Source organism: Labeo rohita, unplaced genomic scaffold (assembly GCF_022985175.1).
Source record: "Labeo rohita strain BAU-BD-2019 unplaced genomic scaffold, IGBB_LRoh.1.0 scaffold_67, whole genome shotgun sequence".
Lineage (NCBI taxonomy): Eukaryota > Metazoa > Chordata > Actinopteri > Cypriniformes > Cyprinidae > Labeo > Labeo rohita.
This window is the reverse complement of record NW_026129601.1, coordinates 785,168-810,338: the sequence shown is the minus strand read 5'-3', so window position 1 is coordinate 810,338 and position 25,171 is coordinate 785,168. Positions and strand designations below refer to the sequence as shown.

The following is a 25,171-nucleotide window of genomic DNA, read 5'->3' as shown; positions in this document are numbered from 1 at the left end:
AAATATAATACACTTTCTGCAAATAAAACTGTAGCTAAGTTATTAAAGCTGAAACAAATATTTTATGATCAAGGTGAAAAGACAGGTAAAGTGTTGGCGTGGCAAATTAAAAAAAAAAAAAAATAGAGAGGGCTGTAGATTCGATTGAAGAGTCAGATGGTAATATCATTATTGACCCACAAGAAATTAATAATTCATTTAGATCATATTATATGAAACTGTATAATTCTGAATGTACTTCGGGTTCAGAAATACAAAAAACTTTTTTGGATAATTTGGAGTTACCTAGTATACCAGAAAAACACAAAGATGAAATAGGAAAAGACATTAGTTTACAAGAGGTGGTAGAGGCGATTGATCTGATGAAAGCGGGAAAGCGGCGGGACCTGATGGTCTCCCCATAGATATATATAAAAAATTTAAAGATAAATTAGTAAGACCTATGTTAGACATGCTAGTAGAGGCCTTTGTGGAGAATAAACTTCCCATGTCTTTGAATGAAGCTATAATTACCTTATTGCCTAAACCAGGAAAACCTAACAATAAATGTGAAAATTTTCGACCTATAAGTTTACTTAACTCAGACACAAAAATCTTAAGCAAAATATTGGCAAGAAGATTAGAAACTGTAGCATCTTACGTCATAGGGATGGATCAGAATGGTTTTATGATAAATAGACAAGGATGTCATAATGTAAGAAGAGTGCTAAATATTCTGCATCAACAAAAGGGGGAAAAAGATACTGCATTACTAGCACTAGATGCAGAAAAGGCATTCGACAGGGTGGAATGGGATTTTTTGTTTGATGTTTTAATTCGGTTTGGATTTGGAGAGAAATACTGCAAATGGGTTAAATTGTTGTACCAGAATCCTTCGACAGAGGTCTTAACTAATAATTTGATATCAAAATCGTTTAATATTTCTAGGGGATGTAGACAGGGATCGCCTCTTTCCCCTCTCCTTTTTTTGATGGCTATTGAACCCTTGGCAATTGCTATTAGAAAAGAAAGTGATATAAAAGGTATAGAAATGTTTGGCAGTGAACATAAAATAGCGCTATTTGCCGACGACGTTATATTATTTTTAAAGAAATTAGACTCAACCATTCCGGCTTTAATTCAAATTATAGAGACTTTTGGGAAAATCTCGGGGTATCGGATCAATAATTCAAAATCTTCAGTTATGTTGCTGAATGAAGAAGAAAGGAATAGTCCTATTAGTAAGGTAGATATGTTTAACAATGTGGAAATGTTCACATATTTGGGAATTAGAATTACTCCAAAATTGGAAGACATAGTAACAAAAATTATAATTCAATTTTTGAGAATACAGTGACGCTGGTTGAAAGATGGGCTTCTTTACCGTTGTCTTTAATAGGAAGAATTAATATGTTAAAAATGAACATTTTACCTAAATTTTTGTACCTATTTCAGAATATTCCAATTACACCTCCTAGTAATATGTTTTCTAGACTTAAAAAGTTAATTATTAAATTCATATGGAACAATAGAAGATGCAGACTTAGATTATCTCTTTTATATTTGCCATTTGATAGGGGTGGGCTTCAATGCCCTAATTTTAAATGGTATTATACTGCTGCCCAGTTAAGATCTATTATGTTTTTCTTCTCAACATCTAATGAAAAACCCATATGGGTAGAAATGGAAAAAAACTCTATTCTGAATAAAATACCCCTGGAATCATATTTATATGATTTAGATCGTAAAATTTTACAGAAAATGAAGGGTAATGTTACGAATCCAATGGTTTTAAATATGGTAAGGGTGTGGCATGAGACGCAGAGATATTTGAATATCTCCTATATAAGTGAGATATCTCGCTACTGTCCAATATGGGGAAATCCTAAGTTTAGTCTGGGAAAAATAGATGTAGGTTTTAAGATGTGGGCAGAAAAAGGTATCAAAAGTATTGTTGTGAATTTTTTCTTAGAGACCAGGAGACGTTTTTGGATATCTTGAAGCAGAAGTTTCTCTTTATTCAGATACTCGCTGCTCTGCACTGCAGTCTTCAAAAAAGTGGTCTTCTCAAAGCTCAGCACAGCAGAGTATATAGGTTTGAAGGGGGAGGAGTACATAGAGGTGGAAGCAATCTAAACAAAGCATGCAAATGTGGTACAGGAAAACGGCTCAGTTAAAGATTTTTCCCAGCCTTGATCTATTTAGCATACAAGTGTCATTCAGATGCATAGGTGCTTAAACAAAAGGCACAGTTGTACCTTGAGATTAGAATTCACACTTAACTTGGGAAAACCTGCCAGATGTTCAGGAACTGGAAGGTTACTGTCTCAGGGCCTGGGCTGCCTGCTCTTAGACTGTCACAATATACATAACTTTTTCAGTTCATGTTGTTATATTGGAACCTATATCAAATATGCATAGGATCAGCATATTTTAAACAGATTCTTAAATTTGTAATCCTTCAGTCCCCCCTTTGAGAGTTCTAATAACTCTCACATAATACAAATTTAAACCTCCATAAATCCATTCTATAGCCTATGTTTGTTAACATTGAGCTCCATCTTCCATTCATGTAACTTGAAATAGTTACAGGCACATATATCTTATTCTGTGTCTTGTCCTAGATTTAATTAGGTGTGATAGTTCTTTTCAGAACCATAACTGTTGACACATACGACATGGATGGTAACATGTCATACAAGCTACATGTTGACACAGAAAACCATGTAGCATAAGAGTGGAAGTCCTGACGTCCATGGCGCCTGAAAAGCTGTGTAGTCTGTAGTTTTCTGTAGTCCATTTCCCACGTAGTTTCACTCAGATGACTCTTTGTCCTTGTGAAGCTTGTTCATGGGTGTCTGAGGTGATGCTTTACTCCAGGATGCTGCTTTTGAAGACATCATGGCATGTACACATACCTGCAACACAAGAAAACAGAGAAACAGCAGACCAGCAGTATTCATGCATAGACAATTTTAGACTTCTGTTGATCGTATAGTGGTTTTTAAGTCTGGTGATCGTATAGTGTTTTGTTGACCTAGTCTTAAGTCATTTGACACCTATGGACCAGTGAGGTGGGGACAAACTGATGAGGGGAAAAACCTATGAGGAAATCTTCACCACAGGGTTGGCCCCGAGGCCTGTTGCACTTCGGTTCTTCCCTGGGCTCCTCACTGGCCTGTGTGTCCTAGTCTGTCCCTGTAGTTAGTGTGAGAATTTAACTGTGCAATTACTCCATCCTCTAATGAAACATCAGTCATAGCAAACATCATAACCCATAGAGGATAGGTGAGTGACTGGAGTGTGCTGTAGTATTGTTTTTGGCTGTGAGTGTCCTTAACCAGAGTCCCCCAGTGGGAGTAAGTCAACTTCCTTTTGTTCTATTTACAAAGAATCTTTTCATCTTTGTTGTAGATTATTGGGGTAATTAAGAACTCACAGCCTTAACAGTTAGCACCTCAGCAAGCTGCCCCACGAGTTTGGTGTAGTGGGGAGGGTCTGCTTCAGAGTTGCAAGCAGACTGAGTAGGAGCTGATTTACACTGTTCATTTCTCTTACATACTTTTTGTTTTTCCTACACTCTTTCATCCAGTGTCCACGTTTACCACAGTAATGACAATTACCCTCCCTCTTAGGACAATTACGTTTCTGTTGGTTCTTTGTGTTGACCTGAAAGGATGCTGCTGCAATCTTTACTCTTGCTTTAACATCAGAGTCTCTTTCCCAAATAGCTAACATGTCTAGGTTACTTCTGAGAGTTTTGTTAGACCAAGTTAGATCTAGGAATGTCAAGGCTTTTCTGTACTCAGCTACAAGACCATCTGACCAGATGCGGACTAAGGGTCCCTTGTCATCTAGCACACTTTCAGAATTATCAACTATTCCACTGTAAATTACAGCTGTCTGGCAGAACCTTTCACTGTATTCATTCACAGTTTCTTCTTTCCTTTGCACGCAGTTAGTGATTCTGGACCAGTCTATTTTGGGTCCCACGAGATTCTTTAGAATTTTCGAAACACCTTCTCTCAAATCTGCTTTACTGGCATGTTGTAGTTCAGAAGTAACAGCAGACTCAAAACTGTTGAATTCAGATTCAGTTAGAATTTGTGACATCAGCTGTGTGACTTCTGCTAACGACATGTCGTAGAGACGCATTTTGCTAGTCAATGCTCTTCTAAATTCAGAGAAATTTGTGCGTGCTGAGGGTAAGCTCTGGGATAGTCTCTCTATATCTTTAGGTCCTAGCGCTGTATGGACTGCTTGTAACTGGAGTCTGGGGGTTGCAGATGGAACAGTTTCAACACCTTCTACCCTACTCTGAGCCCCTTTTCTCGCTCCACATACTTCAACTGCATTTACATTTTTATCTCTTAATCCAGTATTGCTATTGTCCTCTAGTCTACACAAAGACTGTAAGTCAGGATAGCTTTCATCTGACTGTTGGTCTTTTGAATCACTTTTGGTTGAGGCCTTGTTATGGCCCACCTTTTTAGTGAGACAGGACACTCTAGTTTGTAGTTGTTTGTTTTGTTCTTTTAACTTAGCAATACATTGAGCTTGTTCTTGTGCTAAGGATAAGGTAAATTCTCTGTGGCAGCAGATAATGCCTTTAATGTTTTTCTTTCTGATACATGCCCCAAGTACCTTTTTGCATTCTTCAATTGACCATACTTTTTCTGGATCAATACCAAATTTCTTTGTCAAATCCAATCTGACTGACTCTGTCACTATTGAGTCCATGTGCTCACCTAACAATGATTTGAACTCATTGTCTGTCCATAAAGGGGTAGCTAGTCCACCTTTCTCAGTTGTGGGAATCAACCTAGCATTCCTTCTCAACATTTTGTAATGTCTTTCTGACACAACAATACACTTCTAACACCTCCCTGGCAAGCAGAGGATAAATTTGTTAACACAGAACAACTGTTGTTAACCTTCTCTGGCAAAGCTGAGGAAAACCTAGTTAATACATATTATCATGTATTCAACCTTCTCTGGCAAAGCAGAGGATTCCTGAACATACACTACTAGCACTTTACGCTAATCTTCTCTGCCTAAAACAGAGGATAACAGATATTAGCACGTAATGCTAATCTTCTCTACCTGAATAGAGGAAAACTAGTCTGTTAACCAAACCCTGCAGCTGTTTGTTAACACTTCTCTGGCGGCGCAGAGGATAACCACATGTACTGGCTTCTAATGGTTCTTTTGGATAGAGTTATACTCACCAACCCTTGGTACAGAAAGATTCAGTCTGGAACAAAGTCAGATCTTTGTTGAGCTTGTTGAGCTTCAATCTGGATTCAGGTGAGGAGCTCTATCCGGGTCACGGCACCAAAACTGTTGTGATTTTTTTCTTAGAGACCAGGAGACGTTTTTGGATATCTTGAAGCAGAAGTTTCTCTTTATTCAGATACTCGCTGCTCTGCACTGCAGTCTTCAAAAAAGTGGTCTTCTCAAAGCTCAGCACAGCAGAGTATATAGGTTTGAAGGGGGAGGAGTACATAGAGGTGGAAGCAATCTAAACAAAGCATGCAAATGTGGTACAGGAAAACGGCTCAGTTAAAGATTTTTCCCAGCCTTGATCTATTTAGCATACAAGTGTCATTCAGATGCATAGGTGCTTAAACAAAAGGCACAGTTGTACCTTGAGATTAGAATTCACACTTAACTTGGGAAAACCTGCCAGATGTTCAGGAACTGGAAGGTTACTGTCTCAGGGCCTGGGCTGCCTGCTCTTAGACTGTCACAATATACATAACTTTTTCAGTTCATGTTGTTATATTGGAACCTATATCAAATATGCATAGGATCAGCATATTTTAAACAGATTCTTAAATTTGTAATCCTTCAGTATAAAAGATTTATATAAGGAAGACAATCTTATGTCATTTCAAGAATTGTGTAATACATTTGATATACCTAAAAGTCATTTTTTTAGGTACTTGCAGATAAGAAGTTTCATTTTATCATTTCAAAAAAGTACTGGAAATATACCACCATTATCAGTTTTGGAAAGAGTAGTCACCAAAGATTGTTATGATAAAGGTCGGATTTCACTTCTGTATAATATGTTGGTAGAGGGCTCCCCGGAGTCTTCTAGCTCTCGTTTAGGAGCATGGAGTAAGGATCTTAATGAGGAGATCACATCAGATGAATGGAGTGAGATTTGTCAAGATGCTCAAGTACAAACAGTTAATACAAGATTAAAGTTGTTGCAATATAATTGGCTTATGCGAGTATACATAACTCCAGTATTGTTAAACAAATTTAATGAAAATATACCAGATACATGTCCCAAGTGTAATGTTTGTAAAGGTACCTTTTTTCATTGTATATGGGAATGTGAAGAAATATCGAAATTCTGGAAAGAAGTGCATAATATGATTGGTAAAATAATAAATGTGAATCTTCCTTTTGGACCAAAGATTTTTCTACTGCATTTGTATCCTAAGCTTAAGTCAAAGGAATGTATCTTTATTTCTATGTGTATCTTACAAGCTAAACGCCTCATTGCATTACAATGGAAGAATCTAGAACCACCCAGCATAAAAAGGTGGCTCAGGGAGATGGTACTGAATATGTCAATGGAGAAAATAACATATGTTATTAAAGGAAAGGGTAAGACTTTTGAAGATGTTTGGAATCCCTTTAGATCCTTCATAGAGAAGGAGGATAGTGACATGTTTAAGGAGACAATTGAAGATATGTGAGATTATAGGATGTATTTGTATTAGGAGGTCTTAATATTTTGTATGTTTTTTTTTTTTGTTTTTTTTTTTATTTGTTTTGTGTTTTAATTTATTAGTCTTGAGGATGTGAGTCCTGTACAAATTATAGAGATATGTTATGTTGTAATGAGGCGAAGACATCAATATGTGTCTATACTGCATTTTGTATTTTTGTTCCTGGTGTGTATGTAATATATGTTGTTAAAAAGTTAATAAATATATTGAAGAGAAAAATGATTATATTGTTAGAGATTTATTAGCACAAATTACAGGTATATGGCATCCAATTTAGAACTTGTTCAAATAATATATAATACATACAGTTTATATTGGCTATTGTTGTTCAATTAATAATATTTTATAATACTGGAATACCTGAGATTTTGAGAAATGTATGTAGGTAGCGATTATTCAGTGCTTTCATTGTAGGTTACATTGTTATGCCACTAGGTGGCAGCAAGAGACCGTCTTAATGACGTAGTTAGAAAACCATTCTTTTAGTGCTGATTCATTCAGTTGCTGAATTCTGTGACCCACCAAATTATATGACTCTAGTGCCGAGGGTAGTTTATAAACATTTAAAATATTTTATGGTAACCACAAATTAAAAATGGTTTTGCTACAAAAACAGTTTTAACTATGGTTATACAAATGGTAATCAATATGGCAAAAAAAAAAAAAAATGGTAGGACTGAGGACTAGAGGATTGGGGTAGTATGTCAGATTAGCTCAATGCAGTGCCTAGGTTCACAAAATTTGGTGGGTCACAGAATTCAGTACAACCCCAAAAAGAAACAAGGTTGTAAAGAACTGAATTATCTAAACCAGGGGTTTTCAACTCTTGACTCGTGAGATCCACTTTCCATTTTTTAGCTCCAACCTTCATCAAACACACCTGCCTGTAGCTTTCTATTAGAACATGAAGACAATGATTACCTTGTTCAGGTGTGTTTGATTGGGGTTGCAACTGAATTGTGCAGGAAAGTGGATCACGCAGGCCAGAGTTGAGAAACCCTGTTATAAACTTTGAACAAAACCAAAAAACAATGCTACGTCTAATCTACACTTCATTTTTTAGAGATCAATGCATTGACCAGGGCTGCCGCCTATGTGAAATCCCCTTAACCACTGAAAGAATAGTTTGACAAATCAGTTATTGATTATACAGCAAATGTGGGGGGAATTATGCTTCACACTGATGTACTTAAATATATGCATCATAGAAAACAAGGTTTAACAAATCTCACACCATACAGCATTATGGTCAGTTCACACTGGTTGAGTCAGTGTGTTCCCCCAGTTGGGAGTACGGCAGTGTGAATTGGCTTATAGGTGCTTTGGGGGAAAAAAAAAACAGTAAAAATATATTTTTTAATGCTTAAGAGCAATTAATATTCATATCTGAAATAAGGCACATTCCCTATTCTTGCAATATTCGTGTTCATGTTCCTGAGTAATGTCTGCATGCACTAAATTCTGAGGAGAACAAATAATATGCTAGTAGACAGCAATCCATATGAGACGTCTGGTGTGGAAGGTGGATCTGAAACTGACTTCTGTCCAGGTTGACACAGCATCTCTTGTTCGTCTGTCTTCACAAACTGCCCTGAAATACAATTTTAACATCAACAATGATTGTTATAAATATAAAATGAGTCTCTTACATTCACAGTGCTCAGTACTTTTTTTTTTTTTTTTTTTTTTTTTATTTTATTATTTGCGTCTTGTTTTCTCATTACGTTGGGCCCCTCTGTAGGTTGCTGTATACCAAGTGTCCTCAATGAGTTAAATGAGATGGCCATGCAAGATAAAAAAGTATATTTAACTGATATATACTTAAAAAAACCGTAATAAATGGTAATGTATGTTTGAGGTTTTACTTTCTAGTCAGATGGTTCATAGCACACTGGAGATGCTCTTCAACAGGAGGTCTGCTCCAACTCTACTGCAGTACTGCCATCAGCATGAAGAATCTAATGTTAGAAACAAACAATTTGTCACAGAGCCAACAATATGTAATATACATGGTCAGCATTATTAGAAATAAACAAACTGGAATATGTGAAATAGGTGAAATGCAGAAAAGAGAACAATATGAAGAATATTTCAGTCTAGTAATCCTCATACAGTATCACATCACAGTTTGTTTTGAAGTCAAATCCTTCTACATACCAATCCTAAAACATACCAGAAATGATAAACAGTGTAGAATAAAAGTAGGCTATCTATAGCAAAACATTAAATTTTATTTATTTTATAAAATTTTAAATTAAAAACAAACATCACGTACAAAGGGAGTTTTGGCACGGTTGCATATTGGTATTATGACGTTTGTAAAAAATAAAATATTTTTAGCCAACCAATCATTTCTGTTCATGTGTTAATACCTCTCTCCCAGGCCCGTGAGCAGAACGTCGGCCTCATAAACTATAAGATCTAATATGGATCGGTCAGGCATAGGCGGGTGTGCTCTATTTTGCCAGCTCATCAAAGGTCGGCCCATGAGTTTGCTCACGACCGAAGGCCGATGCCGCTCTTTTCTGTTTGAATTTGGACGGTTATTCGTCTCTTAGCAACCCACCAGAGAGAAGGCGACTCATCCGGGACATCTGTGGCGTTCAGGTAAGTTTTCACTCGAGTTAAATTGGGGAAAAAAAGTCTTATTTTGTGAATTACGTGACACTTAGTAACTAGTAAGCGCTCGGTGCACTGTAGTACAGGGAAAAAGGCTTTGCAGCGAGCCCTGTTTGATTTTGACTCATTTTCAACTAACGATAACTTGTTTAAGTTAGCTGATTAGCTAACGTAACGGCGTCTCTACAGTGAGCTATTGTTGCGGTTCCTTTTTGAAATAAATAAGTTTTAAATTCATTATTGGATAATGATTGAATGAGACTGTGAATTGTTCATGTAATGTTTTAATTCTAGACGTTTACTTATGTAAAAATTGTGTGACTTTGACGTTTTAAGGAGTTGCCATGGAAACGGGGCGGCAACAGGAAAACTCGGTCTCTCGCTAATGTTGTCACTGCTTTTAGGTAAGTTACGTGCTTTAAATTATACAAATGTTACATAAAACTGTTCCTGACTCCTTTCTTACTTGTAATTGACAGGTTTCTTTAGAATATTTACTTTATAGAAATTGTTTAATGTCTTCGAAAAAGTCCGTTAGCATCTCACAGATGAGGTAGGCTAACTTTAGAGATTGAGCTCTTGTCTATGAAACTTTGGGCTTTTAATCAAATCTTCTCGTGTGTATATAGCAGGTTTTGACTTAAGTGTAAAGGTTTTACTGGCATTTTGACTATGGGTTATTGGAAGTAGGCAAATTTATTTAACCTAAATGGCTGAAAACAAGTTCAAATGCGTTTCTTTTACGTTAAACGAATATTGATAAAAATGGTTCTGTATTGTCCTAATACTATCCAAATACCGACCCTTGACAGATTTTCCTATTTCTTAAATAGTTTTAACAAAGGAAAGTAGTATAAACAATATGCAAAATAAATAATAAAACAGAAAAGGTAACCCTAATTATTCTAAAAGAATAAAAACTATAAAAAAGGCAAAATAAAACATTTACTTACTTTCACGTGCTTCATTAAGTCCTCGGCTGTAGCATGCCCCATGAACTGGGATCCTAAGTATCTTGACTGCACCTGTCCGCTTTCCCAAAAACGTACGTGCAAGTCCAGTTGCTTCATTTTGGAGGTGTGATTAAGACTTTCGTCGAACATCAGCACAAACAATCCGGTCACTTTTGAAATAAGGTCTCTCTTGATAAAATTCCCGCACCTAAATGATTTAGCGATGTCAGAGTCCGGAAACAATGTCTGAAACAATTCACCGATTTCCTCATTCGCACTATAGGATTGGTGTCTAGTTACGACGTGGAGGACCCAGAGCACCTCTGCTCTTAGCGTTGGCTCTGATCCAAAAGCGACACGGAGGTCGCTCGCGGGGGTTGCGGAGCTGCAGTGTGGGCCTTGCCTCGGCAGCGTAGAGCCAACCGATGCTTGGCAGAATTGGCTGATGGCTGTCGTTTGCTTAAGACCCTTCACTGCAGTCAGATGTTTCTCACTTTTTGCATGAGACGATAGGGCTCGTACACCTAACGTTCCCAGTTTAATTGCTTTCTTGCATAATAAACAGTATGCTTCAAATGCATTGTTAGCAACTGGCCTTAACCAATCCTTATATTCAGTTTTTTTCAAGCCAAGTATCGCTAAACCTGCACTTCCCCATAGTTAAAACGTAAACTCGGTTTTACGTCTGAGGTAACATCCACTCCCGAGAGAGACTCGCGCCAATAACAGAAAGCTGATTGGCTGTTGCATGTTGGTCTCATTTGTAGTCGTAATACAGCGAATTATACTTCGACTAGAGAAACAAAAAACTACAACACCACGGAATCAGCCAAGCAACAACAAAGACAGAAATAGAATTAAAATGAGCTTTACATGGACATCGGAAAAATAAGACCTGAACAGCGAATTTAAGACTTTTTAAGACTCCGCGGAAACCCTGACCAGTGTGACCTCAACAAAATTTAGTCACATGTAGGAAAAAAGGAAGAAAAATGCAGCATGTTTTGCGGCTACATACAAGGCCAATTTAAAGGGGTGCTATTATGCTTATTACGTCCTCTAGGGGTAAGACGCAATAATAATAAAAAAAACAAAAAAAACCCTCATCAAACCGTCAGACCAAACACACACAAAAAGAACAGAACAAACGAAAATACCATAAATTAATGATTAACATTTATTAAAGATATAAAGAAGAACAGTCACATGGTGATTCTGGACTTCAGAGAGACCCAAGGCCCAAAACAACAAACAGAATCAAACTAGAAAATAAAAGATGACATAATTAACCTAACAAATAAAAGAAAAAATACAAAAACCTTACCTAAACTACTCTTAACAAAAAACAGAGAGAACGGATGAAAACAAAAGAGCAGGTCTCTCCTAAAATAATCACATACTAGGTATAAACAATGACTTTAACACAAACGAAAGAAGAGTCTTTGGTCTGGCGGTTGACGAGGAGGCTAGAGCAGCGCGACCGGCCCGAAGTCGCATCAGCCGCCTTCTGGATAGCGGAAGAGGCGTTTTAAAGAAAAGACCGCCAGCTGAGCGCCCAATAACCGCTGACAGGCGGCACCGCAACTGGCAAATCAGCGGCAATCTAATGACACAAAACACAGGAAGAACTGAAAAACATAAAAACAATTACAAAATACAACAGCAACAAAACACATAACGTAACAATGCTTTTTCACTTTTGAATTTTAGTCAGTGTGTGGTGTAGAGCAGTGTGTTTGGGCATAAAAAGATCTACAAAGTTACAAATCTCAAAGTTCACTTCAAAGGGAGAGATTCGTTTTTAAAAAATTTCTTTCCAAGAACTACAACGAACGGCTCCTTTGTTTTCCACAAGCAATGGTGTCACAACGCAGTCCATTAGAATGTCATTAAATTAAATCCCGCCTACGGAAATTCGAATTGTTGGGGGGTTTGTAGGGATGAGGTGGAGGATTAGCCGAACTTTAGCAATGCAGTGTGGAGAGCCGCTTTAACGAGCCGCAGTGCGTGGGTATAAACACAAGCATTGACTAGAGTGGGAGAGCTTTAACGCGCTGCAGATATGTGCAGTACAAGGGGTCGAAACGCATGCCAGAGTCGTGATGTACTCCGGTTGCCGTGTCGGAGGTGTAACACGCCTCAGACGTGCGCAGTGGTAAGAGATTTATTCATCATACAATGTACATACATAGCTTCACTTATAACGCCAGAGTTTTTTTAAAATGCAGAAACCTGCCCTTACAAAAACAACCTACAGGAATCCTGCAGGATTTTCATTTTTTCTGCAGGATACCTGCTGGTATCCTGTAGGAATTATGAAATTATGCAGGACAAATTGACAGTATGTGCAGGCAATTCCTATAGGTTTTAGAAACATGCAGGAAGATCCAGCACTCTTTACAGGAATCCTGCAGGATACTAATATACGTTTATAGGTCAACAGCATGATAGTGAGTTATATTGCTTAACTGTTGTAAATTATAAACCAACAATAGCAGTTTATGAAACTATTTAGCACCCGCCTTGTCCTCTCTCTTTTCGTAATCATTTGAACTGGAAAACAAAGTGGATACGCTTAAACGTAAGGTAAGCCATTTTATTTTCTGTTTGAAAAAAAAAAAACCCACATTATTTAAGGTAAGTGGCTATGCATGCACTATTTTCAGGCTTTGGTTTTTTTTTTTTTTAATCTGAATCCAGTAAATACTTCTAAGAGTGATACTCATACTGCTGTTTCATGAAAGAGTAAGTTCATTTTCACTTTGCTCAGAGACTCAAACAGAAATATATTTTGTCTGCCAGTGATGGACCACTTCAAATCAGTGTTTGCGAATCAACTAGACGAGACATTTAAACAGTAAGTATTTCTTGATCTAACTTAACTTTATGAATGTATATTATGTAAGAGTATATAAGTACCGTCATGTGAAAAAGTTAGGACACCCTATTGAATTCTATGGTTTTCTGTATCAGGACATAATAAAAAATGTCCTTGGCAGGTCTTCAAATTTGGAAAATAAATCCTCAGATAAACATCATCACATGACATATCACACTGTGTCATTATTTATTTAACAAAAATAAAGCCAAGATGGAAAGGCCATGTGTGACAAAGTTAGGACACCCTATAATTCAACCTGTAGATCCACTTTTAGCAGCAATAACTTGAAGCATTCATTATCTGTGTGACTTTATCAGTCTCACATCGTTCTGGAGGAATTTGGACCACTCTTCTTTTCAATGTTGCTCCAGTTTATTGAGGTTTGTGGGCATTTGCTTATGCACAGCTCTCACCACAGCATTTGAGTCAGGATGAGCTCTGGACTTTGACTGGGCTACTGCAACACCTTGATTCTTTGCTTTTCATCCTTTCTGTTGTAGATTTGCTGGTGTGCTTAGGTTCATTGTCCTGTTGCATGACCCAATTTTGGCCCAACTTTAGATGTCGGACAGATGCCCTCGCATTTGAGTTTAGAATACTTTGATATACAGAGGAGTTCATGGCCAACTCAATGACTGTGAGGTGCCCAGGTCCTGTGGCTACAAAACAAGCCCAAAATGATCAGCCCTCCTCCGGCATGTTTGTCTTTTGGTATGAGGTGTTTGTGCTGATATGCTCTTTAGGTTTTCACTAAACTTGGCGCTGTGCATTATGGCCATACATCTCCACTTTGGTCTCGTCTGTTCAAAGGACATTATTCTAGAAGACTTGTGTTTTGTTCAGATGCAACTTTGCAGACCTAAACTGTGCTGCAATGTTTTTTGTAGACAGAAGAGGCTTTCTTCTGCCAAGCCTTCCAAACATGCCATTTTTGTCCCATATTTTTCTAATTGTTTTGTCATGAACTTTATCATTTAACATGTTAACTGAGGCCTGTAGAGTCTGAGGTGTAGTTCTTGGGTTGTCTGCCATTTTCTCTGAACTTCACACGCTCTGATCTTGGGGTGAATTTTCTGGGACGTCCACTCCTGGAAGGAGAGGTGTCTGTTTTAAATGTCTTCCACTTGTGAATAAACTTCAAATTGTTTGGAAATGGCCGTATTGATCTTCTCAGATTGATGGGAGCAACAATTGCTTCTCTAAGATGATTGCTGATGTCTTACCTCCTTGGCAATGTGTTAACACACACCTGAAGGCTCCAGACCAGCAAACTGCCAAAGCTCATGCTTTTATAGAGGTGCTTAGACTTGCTGATGATCAGTTAATCAAAGGTATTTGATTAGCAGTGCTTGACTGTTATTTACCCTCTTAATTCCAATGTTAACAGTAAGGGTGTCCTAACTTTGTCACACATGGCTTTTCCATTTTGGCTTTTTTTTTTTTTGTTCAGTAAATAACGACACAGTGCAATTTGTCATGTGTTGTTGTCCATCTAAGGTTTTATTTTCGAAATTTTAAGACCAGCCAAGGACCATTTTTTTTTAATGATGTCCTGATATGGAAAACCATGGAATTCAATAGGGTGTCCTAACTTTTTCACATGACTGTACATAGTCACAGAATGTACTTTTACCAGAACATGTTCTCTCTGTGTTTTGGATCAAGTGGGGACATGCGCACACTGCTTTTCAGCAGATTCACTGTATGTGATATTCCAAAAAGCATAAAAAAAACAGTCCCAAAAAACTATGCTCATGCTTAAAGGGGTCATTGGATGCCCATTTTCCACAAGTTGATATGATTCTTTAGGGTCTTAATGAAAAGTCTATATAACATGGAGGTTGGACTGTTACAATGATCGAAGGTAAGATGCTCATGTCATTCAACTATTGTGGGAGCGGCCTCTGTTGGTGTGATGCAACGACAGGCATCTGAAATTGGCTCGATTTGAAAAAGGGAATATTATTTTTACAGATTAATTAAAAACCACTGCATGGATTTTTATCATTATAGGGTAGATTTGTACATACACATATTCAAACAGCATGTAAAACCTAGCATCCGATGACCCCTTTAAAGCATGTGAAATACTTAGATAGTCTACTAACAATAAAAATTGCATCTAATAAATTTGTTGCCATATGGGAATCCAGGTAAAATTTAATAGCATTTAAGAGTATGTCACCAGTTGACCTGATCCCCAGTTGATCCAAAACACAGGCATCTATTAAAAATGCACAAAACAAGTTTAAAATACTTTCTAATATTCCAGGAAACTTCACATTTTGGATGACTTGAAAACAAAGATAAACACACTGAACTTAGATTTTGACAGAAAACATCGGACACTCAGTGGTCAAGTAAAGAAACTTAATATCATTACTGATGAACTGGAATCCACACAAAAACACCACAGTGGGCAGTTTGACAGGAGCAGCAATGGGAGCAGCTGGAGGAATTGCATCCATAGTGGGTCTGGCTTTGGCCCCGGTCACGTTAGGTGTTTCTTTAGTTCTTACTGCTGTTGGTAGTGTTGTTGGAGTAGCTGGAGGAGCAACAGGTACAATATGCAACATCATTAATGACACCCAGCAGAAACACCTACGTGAGACTATTGAGAAGATCACCAGTGATTTCCAGAACACCATCAATGCAATGTTTGAGATTGTGAGTACAATTATTAATAGCACAGAAGACGTTCAACAGCTGGTGCAGCAGGAAATGAATCATTATATACCAGCAAGGATGATCCAGGCAGGTGTGGATAAAGTGAGAGGCGTTTCAGCCATTTTAGGACTCCCTAAAGCTGAAGTGCCCCCAAAGAGTCAAGGAGTCAAGAGTCAAGTTTGATAGAATCTTTAGTCCAACAAACGTTGTAAAAGTCTTCCAGTTCTGTTCTGGTGCTGTCAAAAAAATTAGTTCATCTTCAGAGACTGTCAAAACTTTTAATTTGACTTCAAAGGCTGCCAAAACCGCTCGCTTGTCTTCAGAAGTCGCCAAAACTGCTCGCTTGTCTTCAGAAGGTGCAAAACTGCTCGCTTGTCTTCAGAAGTTGCCAAAACCACTCGTTTGTCTTCAGAAGCTGTCAAAACTGCTCGCTTGTCTTCAGAGGCCACCAAAACTGCTCGTTTGTCTTCAGAAGTTGCCAAAACCACTCGTTTGTCTTCAGAGGCCGCCAAAACTGCTCGCTTGTCTACAGAGGCCGCCAAAACCACCCGTTTGTCTTCAGAAGTCACCAAAACCACTCGTTTGTCTTCAGGGGCTGCTAAAACGGTCCGTGTGTCTGCACAGACTGCAAAAGCTGCCCGTTCAGCAGCGGCGGTCAGTGGTGTAATCTCAGCTCTGTTCCTTGTTCTTGATGTTGTTTGTGTTGTTCAAAATTCAATGGAGCTCTCTGAAATGAATCAATCAGCAGACAAAAGAAAAGCAAAAAATATCACATCAAACACTTTGAAATTCATTCATCAGATGAGAGAAACAGCTGCTCATTTTCAAAAGACTCTAGATGAAATCAACAATGCTAGAGACGATGCTATCGAAGAGTTTAATAAAGAGCTGAAAAACAGCACTTCTTTCCTGCTTAGGCAAAAGCGAAGAGTCAGCTATAAAGGTCTAATTTTAATAACCATTATTTTGATCAGCATTGTTCTTGTTTTTTATTATTATTGTTTTTTTTTTATTCTGTAGTTCTTTGGAGTTCTTCACAAATAAACTGCTCGATCTGATCTGTTTTTGTTATGTTACCATTTGTAATGTAATGCACCAACTTGCGATGTTTCCTCATCTACTAAGAAAACAAGTGAAAAAAACACTTTAAACAAAACATGAGTTTACCAAATTATAAAACTGAACCTATACATGTACAAATTGTGTTCAGTGGGTGTGGTGTGCTGACAAAGTTCAAGACGATAAAGAGCCTTGAAATGTACTTGGCCCTGTTCACACAAGTAGACAGCACTTGTAGCACGCCCACCGTCCAGTTGGCTGTACTGCAGTGAAATCTAAGTGACAGAAATAATGAGACGGTCAAAGTTGCGTTGTTGTTCAAAGCTGAGCCGCTCTAGTAATGACAGTCTCTTCCTTGCGGCTTTCCGTTACCATAGTAACCCTGGACCACGCAACACCATACCGTCCACTCAGGATATTTCATGTCATACAGCATTAGTTGTAACAATCATAAAGACAATTGTCAATAAATATGAGCAGATAGTACATGCATAAAGACCTCTATAATAAATTGTAAGGAATAAATATACAGATATATTTATATATATACATATAAACACGTGACCAAACATTTAGGGTGTCACACACTAAATACAAATGTTTTGATCTTTCCACTTCCAGCTACTTCCAGAGGGAGCTGAAAACACATTTGACCTGACTGAAAAAAAGCGTGTACATAATAAATATACACAGTACACAAACATATATTATGTAAACAAAAACTTTTCTTTTGGATGCCAGTGTAATCGGGCCAATTGCAGCTGAATTTTGGCTAACTCTGCTGTGTTCTGGCAACGGCTCACCAGTGGCCTGTAGCACAAAGCGAGATGAACAAACTCAGAGTAACAGAGTAAGATTTGAGTTGACAAAACCCGATAAAGGCAGCCTGGTTTAGATCAGATTCACCAGGCTCACAAAGCTTGATGTAAACGTTCTCTGTCAACTCAGAGTTTGAACCAAAGTTTGTGATTAACTCTGGAGTGTGTGCATCTGAAAGTGTGACGTGCAGCCAAACACACAGAACATGGAGAGCATCAGCAAAGCGTCATTTGGATGCACTTTTGAGAGAGTAAGCGCAATTCACTTTTCTGCTGAAGATTAAAAGCTGTTGTTATTAAAAATGTAATAAATTTAAAGATCCATCCGTGCTGAATATACAGGTCTGAGTCGCTAAAGACCCGAATATGTTGTAGTGTTTGGCAAAACAGTCATGCATTTAAGGGTTAAATGCATTTACAAGGCAGGAATAAATGCTGAGCAACAATTAATTGTGATCAATCGCATCCAAAAGAATAGTTTTTGTTTACATAATATATGTGTGTGCATTGTGTATATTTATTATGTATATACTCCTTAAAATCATTAAACTAGCTAAGTAATCTAAATAATAATAATAAAAGGGGAGTAAAATGGAAACTAGGTGCAAAACCAATAAAGTCACAACCTACAGAGAAACGATATGAAGATGATGACTCTCCACGCTTTCTCCCTGGCTCACAAGCAAGCGGCCATGAGGGAGACTCAGTGTATTCCACCAGCGAGATCACTGACTTGAGCCTCATTCTTAGGAAATTAAGGGAAAATGTTTACTTTTTGTAAACATTTTCAAAATATACTGTATGTGTGTGTATATATATATATATATATATATATATATATTTACATAGTAAATATGCACTGTACACACATATTGTGTAAACAAAAACTTAATTTTGGATGTGATTAATTGTGATTAATAGTTCCACAGCACTATATTTTTATATATTATAAAAATATAGTATATATATTTGCAAATGTACAATCATTTCTAAAATTCTGTTTTTACTTTGTCATTATGAGGTAGGGAGTGTAGATTAATGAGAAAAAAATGAATTTAAACATAAAATTGAAAAAAGTGAAGGCCGTCTGAATACTTTCATGAATGCACTGTATATCCACTAATAATGTTTGCTAAATCCCAAAGTATACTTTGATTTTTATGCATATACAAGGGTCCACATACAGTGAACAAATTATCCAGTACCCTGACACCAATTTTACATAATAGTACACACTTTTTCATAATAGTACATGCTGTTTGAGCTCTGTCTGAATTTTGTAACTGCACAATATTAGCTTGTATGTTTTAATATATTTAGTTAACACAATATATTGTTTTGATTTAGTATTAGTATTATTGATATGTGATGTATTATTTGATGTTGTTAAATGAAATACTTTTTAATAAGTACTTTTCTTAAGTTGAAATGCCCATATTTGATATTCACAGAAACAGAATATGATTGCAAGGTGTCTAAAGACTCAAAGAGGGCTTTGACCTGAAAGATACAGTGTGAAGAGTGTTGAGAGCCACTTTTACAACTGCTGTGGCATGTGGTATGAATTTGAGATGAGTTAATAACAAGATCTGTCTCCAACGACTGGTTTTAAAGAAAGTTGTCATTGGTAAGAACCTTTCTTTAGGGTCTATACAGAAATGTTTATTTAAAATGGTTATTTAAAATCACTATAGGTCTGAGAATACTAATGGAAGTCCTGACCTGTCTATGAGACAGTTGTCAAAGTTTTGAACCTAAACTTGTGCACTAACACTGGTTGGACATCGAACTTGAATCAAACTTGAATATAGAGAAGTATCTGATTTAAGGTAAAGAACAATCTGAGCAAGATTTTATAGATTTCAGCAGGGCTGCACAATTGGAAGAGTAATCATTATTACAATTACAGCTTCCATGATGACCTAATTGTTATTGATTACATCATATTTATTTGCATTAAAGGTTACTGCTTATGTTTTTTTTTTCAGCCTTAAGCACATGAATGTAGTGGCCAATTAGATACCAATTTAACCAATGTTAGTAATGCAATTACAGCACCAAAGGAAAACAACCATAGCCATTAGTGCGAGGTAGAGTGCCTACAAATTGTAGACTATTATTGATTTAAAATTGCATGCCAAAAATTATAGTAAAGTAATCCATTACATTACACATTTTGGTAATTGTAACAGAGGGAACCAGGCGAGAAGCAGGCGAATCCATAAGCTTTATTAAACAAAGACATGGTCAAAACAGCAGGCAGGGTCAAACATCGGCACGCAGGTATATGAAGACAAGACACAAGAGTAATCCAAGACAGGCGAGAGTCGATCAATGACAAACATAATCCAGGGGGATAGGAAAAAGGATAATCCAATAGACATGCAAGAGTTCATATGAGGCGCAAACAGAGTCCAAAACGGCAAGACAAAAGATAAATCAACGACAGGCGATGATGATTCCAGGGCAGGCTGTTAATTAAACAAGACGAGATAACAGGCTAGGAAAACAAGACAAAGAAAACCAGACTAGACACAGGAAACTTGGAAATGGCTCCGTAACTAGCACTTGGCGAGTGCTAAACGCAATTAAATACTCGTCCCAGAATAGTGGGAAGGGCCTCGTATTTATAGTGAGTCTGATTGGATACACCTGTGTGAGGTGGAGCATGGAAAATGTAGTCCAGGGTGTAGTGCAACAGTCTGTGTAATCTGAATGTCAATAGAATGGCACAATGACCTCTCCGGTGGTGAGTGGACTGAATATCATGGACCAGGTTCATGACAGTAATAATACCAAGCTATTTTTATTTCTTTTGACCTAACTCATTTATCACATTTTTAATAAGATAATATTGGACCATAATGATATAAAAATGCAAGAAGAGAAAGGAAATATATTCCATTCAGTGTAATTATTAACATGAAGAGCATTAAATATCACACCAAGGTTTTGCAAACTGAGGGGCCATGAAGGAGCTGCAAAGGTTTTGTCACGAATCTGGCCTGTGGCCTTCAGTCCGCTCACCACCAGGTGTCGCCCTCTTATACCATTTTCATTCATATGACAGACTGCTGCACTTCACACTGGACTACATTTCCCATGCTCAACCTCACTCACCACCCACACAGCTGCAACCAATCACAAGCTGTATATATACAAGGCCCTTCCCACTATTCTGGGCCGAGTATTGTTGAGCATTTAGCACTCATCTAGTGTTAGCCACAAGTATGGAGCCATTTCCAAGTATCCCGTCTGTAGTTTAGTCTTGTTTATAGTCTTGTTATCCTAGCCTGGTTATTTCAAAGTGTCTGCCTTCTGTTTGCCCTGGACTTTTTGGCTGTCATCAATTTAACCCTTTGCCTTGTCGTTTTGGACTCTGTTCGCCCCTCGAATTAACTCTAGTCTGTCTATTTGGATTTCCCGTTTGCTTAGCCCCCTGGATTACGTTCACTGTTGATCAACCCTCGCCTGTCTAACGCATTACTCTTGTGTCTTGCCCTCATATACCTGTTTGCCGATGTTCGACCCTACCTGCTGTTTTGACTATGTCTTTGTTCAATAAAGCTTTGCGTATGGAGCCGCCTGCTTCCGTCTCTCTCGCTCCATAACAGAGTACTTGGCCACAAAAGGATCCAGCAGCTTTTCACGCAGATATTGGCAAGGTATGGACATAGCAAGACTGTTATTAGCCTGGTGGTCTCCTGCACCGTCTGTCCCACCGTGGTGTTATCCTGCTCCGTCTTCTCCGCCATGGAGATCTTCTGTTTCGCCCTGGAGGGCTCCTGCTCCGTCTGCTTCACCCTGGAGGGTTCCTGTTCTGTCTGTCTGTCCTGTTCTGGTGGAGCTGGCAGGACAGGCGAGGCTGAGGGCCACCAGAACAGGACAGACAGAACAGGTGCCTCAGTCCCCAGGTCCTCCACATGGACCTGGCCCTCCTTCAGTGGCCTTGTCCCGCCTCCACCCCACCACTCTCCTGGATTGTTTGCTGTTTGAAGTGTTTGGAAGCCGCTCTTTGGGGAGGGGGGCTATATAACAAATCTTTGGTCCGTTCACCACATTACACAGACTGTTGCACTTCACCGAGTATTGTTGAGCGTTTAGCACTCACCTAGTGTTAGCTACAAGTACGGAGCCATTTCCAAGTATCCTGTCTCTAGTTCTATTTGGACCTTTTCGACTGTTGTGGATTCAACCCTTAAACAAAGCTTTGCGTATGGATCCGCCTGCTTCCTGTCTCCCTCGTTCCGTAACAGGTTTCATGAGTTAAAGGCGTAGTAAGTAATTAAAAGATAAAGATGTAAATTGTAAAAATTGTAAAATAAAAATGTATCCATTTATAATTTTTAAATAACCATTAACATAAAACACCTACTAAAAAAGATTAAATATTTTGTTTACCCATGTGTGATGCAGCCATGAACCTCAGAAAACCAAACATCAAAAGAAATTAACACACAAAAATCACTCTATACCAGAATATAACAGCGTAATAACAAATACAGCAACTCAACACTCCCTCACTCTCCAGTATCCTTGGAATATTTCAGAGGACGCCTTCAGGTGACAAATCAGCATGTGCGCCTTTGTATGTCCAATTAGGGAGTCATAAATCAAATAAAGAAACTCATACATGTTTGGGACAACTTGAGGGTCAGCTATTTTTGAGTGAACTGTCCCTTTAAGACAAGTGAATAGCTTCTCAGTGTGATGCTTCATGTGACTTCAAACCATATCCACACTGTTTACAGGTGAAAGGCTTCTCTCCAGTTTGAATACTTGTGTAGACATTGAAGTTTCCTTGTTGAGAGGAGCTCTTCCCACACCCACTGGCAGGTGAAAGGCTTCTCTCATGTAGTCTGTAAGGTTTCCTTGTCGATCGGAACCCTTTCCACATTAAGGACATATGGATGTTTTATCTCTTCTGTGAATTCTCATGTGGAGTTTAAGGTATCCTTTTTTAGTGATTTTTTTACCACAATGGTTGCAGATGAAATAGCTCTCTCCTATATGAATTTTCATATGAGCATTGAGGTTTCCTTGTTGACAGAAACTCTTTCCACACTGCGGGCATGTGTAAGGCTTTACTCCAGTGTGAATTCTCATGTGGGTTTTAAGGCCTCCTTTTCGAACAAAACTATTTCCACACAGTTTGCAGGTGTAAGGCTTCTCTCTGGTGTGAACTCTCATGTGCCTGTTAAGGACTCCTATTTGAGTAAAACTTATTCCACATTGAGGGCAAGTGTAAGGTTTCTCTCCAGTGTGAACTCTCAAGTGTCTGTTAAGGGTTCCTTTTATAATAAAACTTCTTGCACATTGTTGGCAGGTGTAAGGCTTCTCTCCAGTGTGAATTCTCATGTGGATTTTAAGGTTTTCTTTTTTAGTGATACTCTTTCCACATTGTTGGCAGGTAAAATTACTTCCAGCTCCTGTATTTTGAGCTCTGCTTTGTGAAGACGTCTTTTTAGTCTGTGAGCAACTAAACAATTTTTCTTCTGTGAAATCAAGTTTGTCATAATGTACTTTGTCTTCCATTATATTTAGTTCTTCACTTTTCTCTTTCAGCAGCATCAGGTCTAAAGCAAAAAGACACCAATACAAGATAAAAATTACTTTCTGTCAACAACAAGAATGTCAAATACTACCCACTAAACTACTGAAAGAGGTGTTGCCTGTAATCCTCCAAATTATTTTTCAAACTGGCAGTTATCAAACCCCTCATGATCAAGCTCAACTTACATCAGAATTTAAGCAAGTCCTTAAGAATAAAACGTATATGTTCAAATAGAACAAACTCTGATATTGAGTCAAGAAAACTGTATGATAAATTTATAGCACGAGGATATAAAAGACAATGGCTGGATTTGGCCTTGGAAAAATAAAATAATTTGGATGAACTTTCAATTAAGAATTCTGAAAAAAAAAAAATTAAATTGTCTGTTGTATGCTTTACTACGAACACACCAATTAGTAAGGATCTCGAAAACTTTATTAAAAAAACATTGGCATATTTTAAGAACAGATGAAAAATGCAAAGAACTGTTTAATAATGGACCTCTGTTTGTGTTGGCTTGTCATAATCTAAAAAAGTGAATACATTTTTGCATCATTTTAGGAATCAAGAATTTGAAATTAGACATTTTATTTCTTGTTGTATTTTATATATAATATATTTACTTTACTTTCCTTGTGGTCTTCAATATATGGGGAAGACCAATCAACAATTAAGATTTCATATTAATGAACACAAAAGTGCTATAAATAGAGCTGATAGTAAATCACCAGTTGCCCGACATTTCACAGAGTTAAATCATCCAGCTGATGAATTGTCATTTTCTGGGATAAATATGGTACTTCCGATGTGTTACCATACGAATTTGGAATTTAAATGTTTACAAACTGAAAGTAAATGGATTTTTCGTCTTAACACTGCACAACCAAATAGTTTAATATTTCAATCTGTCTACTTTTTTACAATGTGTGCGGGGCTTTTCCTTTTTTTCAGTCATTGCGAACAAAGTAAATGGTTGACACACCCCTGTGGACTGTTTATGTTGGTTTCTCCCTCTTGTGCCCATATTTGGTTCTTCCTGCTCTCGTTGTGTCCTAATTAGTTAACTCCTCTCACCTGTATCCCTGTCCTTATATAAGTTGCATTCAGTTCAGTGTTTGTTGTACGGTCTTGTCTATTTATGTGTGTTTTGCTGGCAGTCTGTATTGTCATTGTGGATTATATTAAAGACTTTTGGATTTCATCTTTGTGAGTTCGTTCGTTCGTCTTACATGTGTTGTGACAATGGTCTGTTATTGATTCATTAATTGGATTGATTAAATACACATGTGTTGAGATGTGATAAACTGAATAAAAAAATGAATCTGAGGAGCTATCTTATGACAACATAGACTATAACATTCCCGTGGATAGCTTGAGAATTATTTTGGCATTTGTGGACAAACATTAGCATGGTAAATTTTATATTCTTCACCAGGGCTGATTACCAGTTCAAGTATGGGCAACCAGGGTTAACCAACTCCAGAGTAAGGCTAAAAGTAGCTTAATGTTAGTTGTAGTCTGTTAACTACCAAAAATTATATAGAGTAAAAAGTACTCTGACTGACCATTGCATTCCTAAGCTCATCAGAATCGTAAGTGACTGGTTATAATGTGCAACACTGTAAAACGCCTAAATAAAAATAAAGTGCAATGCCACAATCTACACATTTCATTAATTTTCACTTTTTTAGCAACAGACATGCGGGGGCATTTTTGTCCTATTTGGTGGCAATTTTGCCCCAGGTCCCCATGGCCAGGGGAAGGATAAGCCTTTCCCAGCCTTACACATGCCAGACTATATTACTAGTAGACTGATGTTTTTGAAGCTCTGAAAATTGTTAACTTCCAAGTTTTTATCTGCCTGGAAATAAAGTTGTGTTTAAATTTAATAATAC

The 25,171-nt window shown here is 37.6% G+C and overlaps 1 long non-coding RNA gene across 2 annotated transcripts; it reads left to right on the top strand.

The window, feature by feature from the left end:
- The first annotated feature begins 12,801 nt into the window (after positions 1-12,801).
- Positions 12,802-16,833, top strand: LOC127161558 (uncharacterized). 2 transcript variants are annotated; one of them, XR_007827086.1, is made up of 3 exons: positions 12,802-12,883; positions 13,100-13,154; positions 15,451-16,833. It is a non-coding gene; the product is annotated as an uncharacterized LOC127161558 (long non-coding RNA). The 2 variants fall into 2 exon arrangements; XR_007827087.1 differs by having other exon boundaries at positions 12,848-12,883; positions 13,068-13,154.
- The last annotated feature ends 8,338 nt before the right edge of the window (positions 16,834-25,171 follow it).